Consider the following 9,024-nt stretch of genomic DNA (forward strand, 5'->3'; position numbering starts at 1 on the left):
GCTTTATACAGTTGCTTTTATCTGATCCCGTATACTGCCAATAACATAGTAAACATAATGGTTAAATATTCCTCTAACATACTGAAACACTAAATATATTGTGAAGAATACTACAAATAAGCATTCAGATTCGTGTTATTTCAGCCAGGCTGTGTAGAGCAACAAAGAGAATTATTCTACATCACGAATCAGATTGATTGCAGTCAGAAATAGATGTAGTTAACCCGTTGTAGCTCAGCACATGCAGAAATATGGAACACGTCACATGTCGGTGTAAAATGAAATTATGGCATGTTATTATTAAAGATTCTGCAATGATTTGAAATGCTTGCTCCAATTGAAGTAAATATTCCAAGGAAGATGTCTCTGCGGATGGGACGGATGTGAAATATAACCTTGATGAATCTGCCCGAAGTCTCCACTACTCATGTCACTGACCACGCTGATGTTGTCACTGTTCTGGATCTCCACTCACTGAACTGAGATGATGCAGGCCAAGATGTCGAAGTCATTATTATTCCACTCCGACTGTTGATCGTGATGGTAATGTTATTGTCTCTAGAGCCTTAACACTGACCACGGCGGTAATGTTACAGCGTGTCCTGGTCATTCACCGAAATGTATTCCTAAAGCAACTCTACTTTAGATTCCTTCTCTCTGCGGAGAGAGATTTATCCATCTCCTGGAGAGTTCCCTGCAGTCATCTGATCGCGATTATCTAGATCAAAAGAAGCAATAACTTGTTTTATAGCTCGGACGACGGAGCGAAACGATTGAGCAACGCAGTAATGTAGTTCGCACTTTCAAATCTCTTACTATCTCTTCTTCCAGTTAGTCCTGACGAAGGATCTCGGGCCGAAACGTCGACTGTAATTCTTCCTATAGATTCTGCCTGGCCTGCTGCGTCCCAACAGCTGTTTGTGTGTGTGTTGCTTGATTTTCCAGCATCTGCAGATTTCCTCGTGTTTGCAGCAATGTAATTTGTTGGCAAACACGTCATTCATTTCAACTTTACCTTCTGCGCAGTCATTTTTTCTGCAGGATAAGTCATCATAAGCATCTACTTCATTACACCTAGTGGTGGAAACGGGACACCTTTCTCACCATGCGAACAGGACATTACTTAGACAATGGAATCGGGTAAAGGGCTTGATAATACAGAGGAGTCTGAGGAAAAAGAAATTCCAACCATATGTCAGAAGGAATATGGACGCACTGAGTAAGGTGATTAGTGGTAGAGGGTAAACACAAATCATTTGGATGAGATATGTTTTACAGTAGACTAGGAATGGTGCCAGATATAATGGAGACAAAACGTTTGCACTTCTGGACCGTGACTACTACCAGAGGCGTAGTTGAATTCTTAAATGGAGCCGACGCAGCAATAAACAAAGCAGCCGCAGATGTTAGAAGCGAACCAACTGTACAAACTCAGAACCAGAACCATGTCGTGAAATGCGGCAGCTGTACGTGGCAACACATAATAATTTTAAAAAAACTATAAGAATAAAAATAATAATAGAAAGTGTAAATCACAGTTAGGAGATAATATATAAAAAAGATAAATTAAATAAGTGCAAAAAAGGGCGAAGCGAAATGAGGAAGGGTTTATGGGTTCAACGTCCATTCAGAATCCTGATGGCTGATGGAACGACGATAATCCTATGTTATTATTGCAGATCCAGACACATCACTGACCAGACTGACAGGGCCCCTGATGATCAAATCCACAGCCCGAACCACAGTGATGATTTGACTACATATCCTGTCCCATCACTGTCCGCACTGAGAACTAAGCTGCTCGCCCAGTTCCATTATGTTCAGCACGAGTAATGACGCTGCTCCTCCAACACCACCACTGACAATCCGAATGTCTGTCTTTAAACATGTCACTCAGCAGAACTATACGACCAAAGATGATGTCCGTTTGCCATCGATCCCTTTGTTACGGATTACAAAGGCAGGAATGAAAATATTCGTATATATTGAATTGTTACTGCCGGCTCACATGCCAGCAAACTTCACGGTTGTCTGTTCAACAAGATATAAAACTGTACAGCTTTGGCATCAATAAAGGAACTTATAACACATGGACATGAAGATCAAATGATCCTTTTACACAGAATTTTCAGCAAGCAGCCAAGCTGTTGGGGAGGAACGTTCGCTGTGTTTTATTGCTATCATTACATTGGCTCGTGGTTACACGGGGTTACACATTAGTAAGGCTGAAAGAACTTGTTAAATGTACACCTAAGACATTTGTGAATTATACGTTCGGGTCTAAATGTGATCGTTGTTTAGTTGATAAGCAGATAAATAACTTGAATTACACAATCATGTGCCGTTTGTATTCAGTGTCTGGACGTAATGGTGCCGACAGTACAATCTGATAACATCGTTACATCAACAGCTATAGAACGTTTCACAACTTTGCTTGTCTGATGTTTTGTGTGATGAAGAAGTATGTCTTAATATAAACTACATTTAGGTACATCAGCTTGCGAAAATAAAACCATTTTCCAAGGATTTTAAATAATATATCAATGCAGATTCTGCTCAAGTAACAGAATAATAAATTAAACCGAATAACCGATTTAGATCACTGGTGGTTGTTTGTTTTAGTGTGATCTTCAATGGAGATTAAATTCTACAATGTCACAGCTTCCCCCTTTGTCTGCCAAAAAATACAAAGTAATTTCGTATAAAAATGCTGATGCCTCTGAATCAAAGCCTATTCTGTCATGGATCAGAATCCGGGAATCCGGGAAGGGCATTATTTTTTTATTATTTTAAGCACCATTTTGTAGATATTAAGGACAATTGTGTTCTATTTTAAAGAGTTAAGATCACCGAAATGTTTTGAGGTTTGTTATTTCTTTTTCTTAATTCCAATATATGTAACAACAGCAACGCTTATCGGCACACTTCCTCCTCAGCTCCTGGGTAAACCAAGGGTTAACTCTTCGTAGTTTCATGGAAAATAATTAGTGCTTTTTCAAAGTTGGCTTCTGACGTCACTGGAGAGTTTCTGTCTCTTATTAATAAGAGTCGCTTTCACTCAGTTCCCCAGTTTCAGCGAGAGCAGCCTCTCCTGCCTCGGACACAGATCCGGATCTGAACAAAGAGGGGGAGTAAGGACAGACAGGGTCGTTCCGTCATGGATCACAATCCGGGAAGGACAGCTTGGAATATAACAGGGAATGGGAAATATATCTTCTGGATGATTCCGTATATTTTTGCAGATGGTGATTGGATAACGGTAGATTTTCGGGTCACGCATGCTTTAGTCACCATTCAAGTGATTTTCTACCCCGTCCTCGCCATCATTGCTCTGCCCGGTGAGTCTCTTTCCAAAGATAACTTATGAAGCAACATTTAACTGCACATTTTCCTTCCGATGTGCACTTCTCATTATAATAACTAATGCTGCTCTCGTACATACCAGTTGCTGATTAAGCAAACCTTTGCTCAATGAACTTTGCTAAGTTACTGTCCTGAGGACCTCTGTCGGCCGCAGTGATGATCCAGAACAGGTATGCGAGGATGATCCCGGAAATAAAAGATTTAATGTATGAATCGTGTTTCAATGCCCTGTGCCTGTATTCGTAGGAATTTAGCAGAATGGGACCGGGGGACCGCGGAAGCTTACCAGTAATTTAAAGGCTCAGATAGTGAGCGAGTCTAGGGCCAGAGAGCGCAGCCTCAGAATAAATGAATTCCCCGTGAGAACAGAGCTGCGGAAAAATTTCGACTGCCAGAGACAGTATCTGGAACTCATTGCCTTAGACGTTTGCTTTATCTGAACTTGGCTGTTATCAGTTAAACTTATTTCACGACATTTGAGATTGTGCAGTAAATAGATTCAGCGCTCTTTCACTCAACGCATACGAAATTGTCTGATCATCATCCATCCTCATCCGTGATCCTTACTGTTCCTGTGATCTTCCTATTTCATTAGTGATATTTGACCGAACAGACAGCAGTGAGTTTACACTGGTTTGCAAAACGGTTTACTTTTATTGATTGACAATCGCTACGATTGTATTATTCCGTCAAGTACACTGACTTTTCTCGTTGGCACAAGTAGAAAAGGCGTCTGCAAAATATGTTTGCTTTTAGAGAACCCTTCCTGATGTGTTTACCCTGATTGTTTCGTTTGTTCGCAGTGAACATGGTGACCATATTCATCCTGTCCCGGAGAAAGTGCGGCCTCTCCAGAGTTGTCACTTGCTACCTGGTTGCCATGGCAGTGGCGGATCTTCTGATTCTTATCCTGGACCTGGTATTGAGCAAATTGCCATTTATGTACATGTCCTTCCACGTTTTCCTCCACTCAATGCCCAAGGTGTGTAATATCCACGCTGCTCTGATTTACACCGTCACCGACTGTTCGGTCTGGTTCACCGTCACGTTCACCTTTGATCGGTTTATCGCCATTTGTTGCCAGAAGCTGAAAACAAAATATTGCACCGGGAAAACTGCGGCAGTGGTTTTGGGAACAGTAACTGCGATCAGCTGTTTAAAGAATATTTACTGGTATTTTCGGCTCTCAGAGAAATACACGTGGATAATCCAGCCATTCATTTGTTTGATGAGAGATCATTATTTCAATGTATTTATTGCGACCCAAATTGAACTCTTTTATTACTTCCTCACCCCTGTACTCCCATTTGTGTTGATTCTGGTATCGAATGGATTCACTACCAGGCACGTCTTAGTTACCAGCAGAGCTCGCGGGAGACTCAGGGATCCCGGCAACGGACAGAGTACCAGAGACCCCGAGATGGAGAAACGCAGGAAATCCCTCGTTTTATTGCTGATTGTCTCGGGTAACTTCATCCTGCTGTGGGCACCTTTCACAGTGTATTCTGCGTGGAATCGACTGTATGATCTTACCATGTCCGTGCTTCCGCCCGATTCGCTGCGAGAGCTAGGCATTTTTCTGCAGCTTTTGAGCTGCTGTACAAACACGGCTCTTTACGCCGTTACACAGACCAAGTTCAGGGAGCAGCTAAAGAAAATGGTAAAATCTCCACTCAGACTCATTGTTGCGAGGAAGTCGTGAATTAGCAGTGTCATCTGCACTGACATAACTGAAATCCATAAATTGCGGGTACCTTGTGTCCCTCTGGTCCTGGTGCTGTCCTTGCTCCACTCACACCTCCCTAGCGGCCATTACATATGAAGGTCCCTCACACAGATTCAATGCGTTTCCTTCATTCGCTGACCTATCTTCCCATCTCTGACCCATGGGAGCACCCTACAATTCTAATACATTTTGCCCCAGAATTTCACCGTGTAGCCCTGCTGTACGCCCGTGTACATCGGTCCAGCTATTAGGCGATAAGCCCGAGAGGGCGTCTGTGCTCCCGAGATAACAAATTCAATCCCAACATTGACGAAAGAATTGGTTCTGCTTCGCGCATGGGCGCTGAACTCGCCAATTACATCAGTGTTTCCTGCAATTTTCCGCAGCGCCCTGAGATTTATTCGTTCCCACCCAGATGCCTGCCTCGACAGTGGACTCTAGATATCTTCGCCCCAATTCCAGAGGCAGATTGTCTATCAACCTCGTTTGGAAAACCATTGATGTTGAAACTATACCCGCTGCCTCACTAACACATTCAAAACGCTATTCCATTCTATAATTTCTTTGGATGAGTATATTCTCTCTGGTCATGGCGAGTGGGGGGAGAAGGGAGCGGAGATTCCTATATTTTACAGAAAACAGAAATTGCATTCCACCATGATCGACGCTCACATCAACAATATTTGCTGTATCTAACATCACTCCATGCCACACAAAATAATAAAAAAGAATCAAGGATATTGGTCTCCTTGTCCGCAGATAACAAGCCACAAGCCTCCGCATGCAAGATAGGTATCAGAAGTCCTGCAATCTCTAAATCGACTCTGCCACTAAATACGTTTTTTTCTTCCTCATGTCCAGTTTCGAAGATCGTTCTCTGCGCGATTCTTGTATTTACTCGTCGCTTCCCACAGGTCTCCCTCATTCCTGCCACCTTGCTTATTACTTCATCTGCCCGTAAACTATCTCTTCACAGTCATTAAGGCCCCAAGCATCCTCTCTTGTAAGGCGATGCTTCCACCTGCGAATCTTTCATGGACATTGACTGAATCCTGTGCTCCCACTACGGCCTCCTCTACCTCACTGTGACCCCAGGTAGATTGAGGGACCGTTTTATAGGACACATTTGCTCTATTCGCTGCCTCATTCAGGATCAGTGGGCGTCTATCTACTTGAGTTGTGTAACACATCCCGACACGTTACGTCGATCCACAACTTCCAATTCTGCCACGATAAATCCATCTCAGGTAAAATGAGTAACACCTCATAATGTCTCTGGTTCTCCATTTCTTTTAGTGCCGGGAACAATCTCCTTTTTTTCTCACCGCTTACCCCTTTGTTTTCCTGCAGTATGTTGAGCTTCTCGCGCATTCTCGGCCACCCCGCCCTCATGACCTGTCTATCACCATCCTCTAGTCCACAGGCTCTGTGCTTTATTCCATGGTTCACAGTCCTCTTCGTCTTCCGCTGCTCTTTTGTCTTCCACTGATCAACTCCCTGCTTCACTTGTGATTCCGTTTCATGCCACCTTTCCAAACCACCTGCTTTCCCGCTCAGCTGAACTCAGATATCAGCTTCTAGTTTCAGCTCCTCCCCTTCAACGGAACTTTTGTTTATTCTTCTGTCGATATCCATTCCAAACCTAAAGGAGCGTGTTGGCACGAAACGGCCCCTTTCCCTGTATCCTTTCTGCCTGGCATGCTGGCTTCCTCCTACAATTTCTTCGTTTTGGTCATGATTTCCATTATCTGCAACGGTCAATTAACTCACTTCCCAGAATCAGACGGGACAGAATGTTCTGAGCTGGCTATCGCTGAAACGATGGCAAATATTGCAGAAACTCCGTGCAGCCACAGATTTTCACCATCTTGGGTAATCGATGTTTTTACCATGATATTGGTGAGCGCACAAGCGGAAAATTAAGTGTAATTATTCAAGTTTATTCATAGAGGATCAATTTGGCGACTGACGAGCGCTAGAATAGATATTTCAGTGTGGGAAAGAGAAGCGGAATAAATACGACTGTGCGGTTGGCGTGGGGGTGGTGGTGTCGGCGGCTCTAGACAGCAGCAAAGACAGATCCAAACTGGTAGATGAAGTGGTTATTGAGCCAACGTCAGACCTTAACACTGCAAAGGAGGTGTCACAATCGGAGCACCGGTGATTTCACTTAACGCCCAATGGTTTGCATATGAAATATTGCCGCTCCGGCAGGGCCGTTTAGGCACCTGGAGAATAACGAAGTAATTGGTATTCTCGCAGATGAGATACTTTTTGCTGACTTTCCTGCTAACAATTCTTCTTGCGTTCTGTGTTGCCGAATCTGAGCGATGCCTGGAAGCGTTTGTGTTTTCATGTTTTATTCGTCACGAAGGTGTTTACAGCGAGTTGACTCCTTCAGGTCGTCCGTTTTGTTGGGGCTAGAGGAGAGTCGATATGATTGACCCTTGACCTCACAAGTTAACTCGTTGTAGTATTGTGCATTATTGTTCACCTGTGGCTGTTACAACTTATACTGCACTGCTGATGTTTTACTTCAATTCACTGTATAAATATATATTCTCCATGAATACTATGCACCACAAGCTTTTCCATGAACATCCAATTCATTGCTTTACCGTATATATCATAATAAACAAATCCAATTACATAATAAAACAATTAATCAAACAAATCCAATTACAATCCGCCCGCGGGGAGTCACTGATCGCATGTGAATCAGGGTGACCACTACAATGGTTCGCACTGCAACAGATGGCCCACAATGGGTATTCTTGTCTAGAGCACATCAGTTTCCGTTGCCGCCGGTAAACAATCTCGACCATTTTCTCACAGCTCTTCCTTTCCTTTCCCCTCAGTCAGGTGAGCTTCTCGTGCGTTCTCGCCATCCACACCCTCGTGACCTGCTCATCGGCATCGAAATTCTTTACATGATTCCGGGGACTTCTTTCCTTTCGGATTCGTCTTCCAGCTATCAGCTAACGGCTTATTTATGAATCTCTTTCATCCCGACTCCCCAGTCCCCTGCCTTCCCACTCCGCTTAACTTTCCTATCACTTTCCAGCTTCTGTTCCTTCCCTTCACTGTCCTTTTACAGTGTTTACAGTGAGTCGGCTCCTTTACGGGTTTCTCTCTTGCTGTCTTTTGTGCCGAGCGGGGAAGACTGAAACGGCCTCACCATGAATCTTGATGTGGTATTGTGCCTCACTGTTCACCTGCAGCTTTACAACTTATTCTGCACCGCTGTTGTTTTACTGCAGTTCGCTGTATAATGATTTGTTCTGCATGAATACTATCCATAATAAGCTTTTCGATGAACGTCCATTTCACTGCTTTACGGTAAGTGTGACAATAGTGAAAATAACCTATTCCAATCCGCCCGCCGGGTATCCCGGAGCACATGCGAAACATCCTGACCGCTATGGGGATCAGAATTCCATCAGGTGTCCCAGATCATCTTGCCCAAAGAAGTGTGAGACCCGACCGCTAACTTGATCACAGATTCTTTATGATATAGCCACGAATATTCGGCCAAACGTGTCCTCATGAAGTATTCGCAAATATTGCATTTGGTCAGAAGCCCTATTCGTCTTTCCTTTCCAAGTGTTCATGTCGACACTTCAGAAGTCCAGTGAAATCCGATCCAATTGATCGGGCAACATGTTACAGCTAGTAAACACTCTCTGATTGAAGGAAGAAGGACGTCTTTTCCCCTTTGAACCAGTTTCTCTTGACAACAACCCATCCCTCTAAATTTGTACGCCAACTGATTAGTCCGCTGATATTCTATGCTCTCGGTCCGCCTCGGCTTGTTTCACTGCAACATGTATACACTCTGCCGGATCCAGTTACTTCTTTGCACTAAAAAACTGCCACGGCACAATTGCAGTACCACCTTCAGCACCATTGCAGTACCGACATTATTTACTGTACAG

The sequence above is a fragment of the Hemitrygon akajei genome, unplaced genomic scaffold (assembly GCF_048418815.1).
Source record: "Hemitrygon akajei unplaced genomic scaffold, sHemAka1.3 Scf000059, whole genome shotgun sequence".
NCBI classification, from domain to species: domain Eukaryota; kingdom Metazoa; phylum Chordata; class Chondrichthyes; order Myliobatiformes; family Dasyatidae; genus Hemitrygon; species Hemitrygon akajei.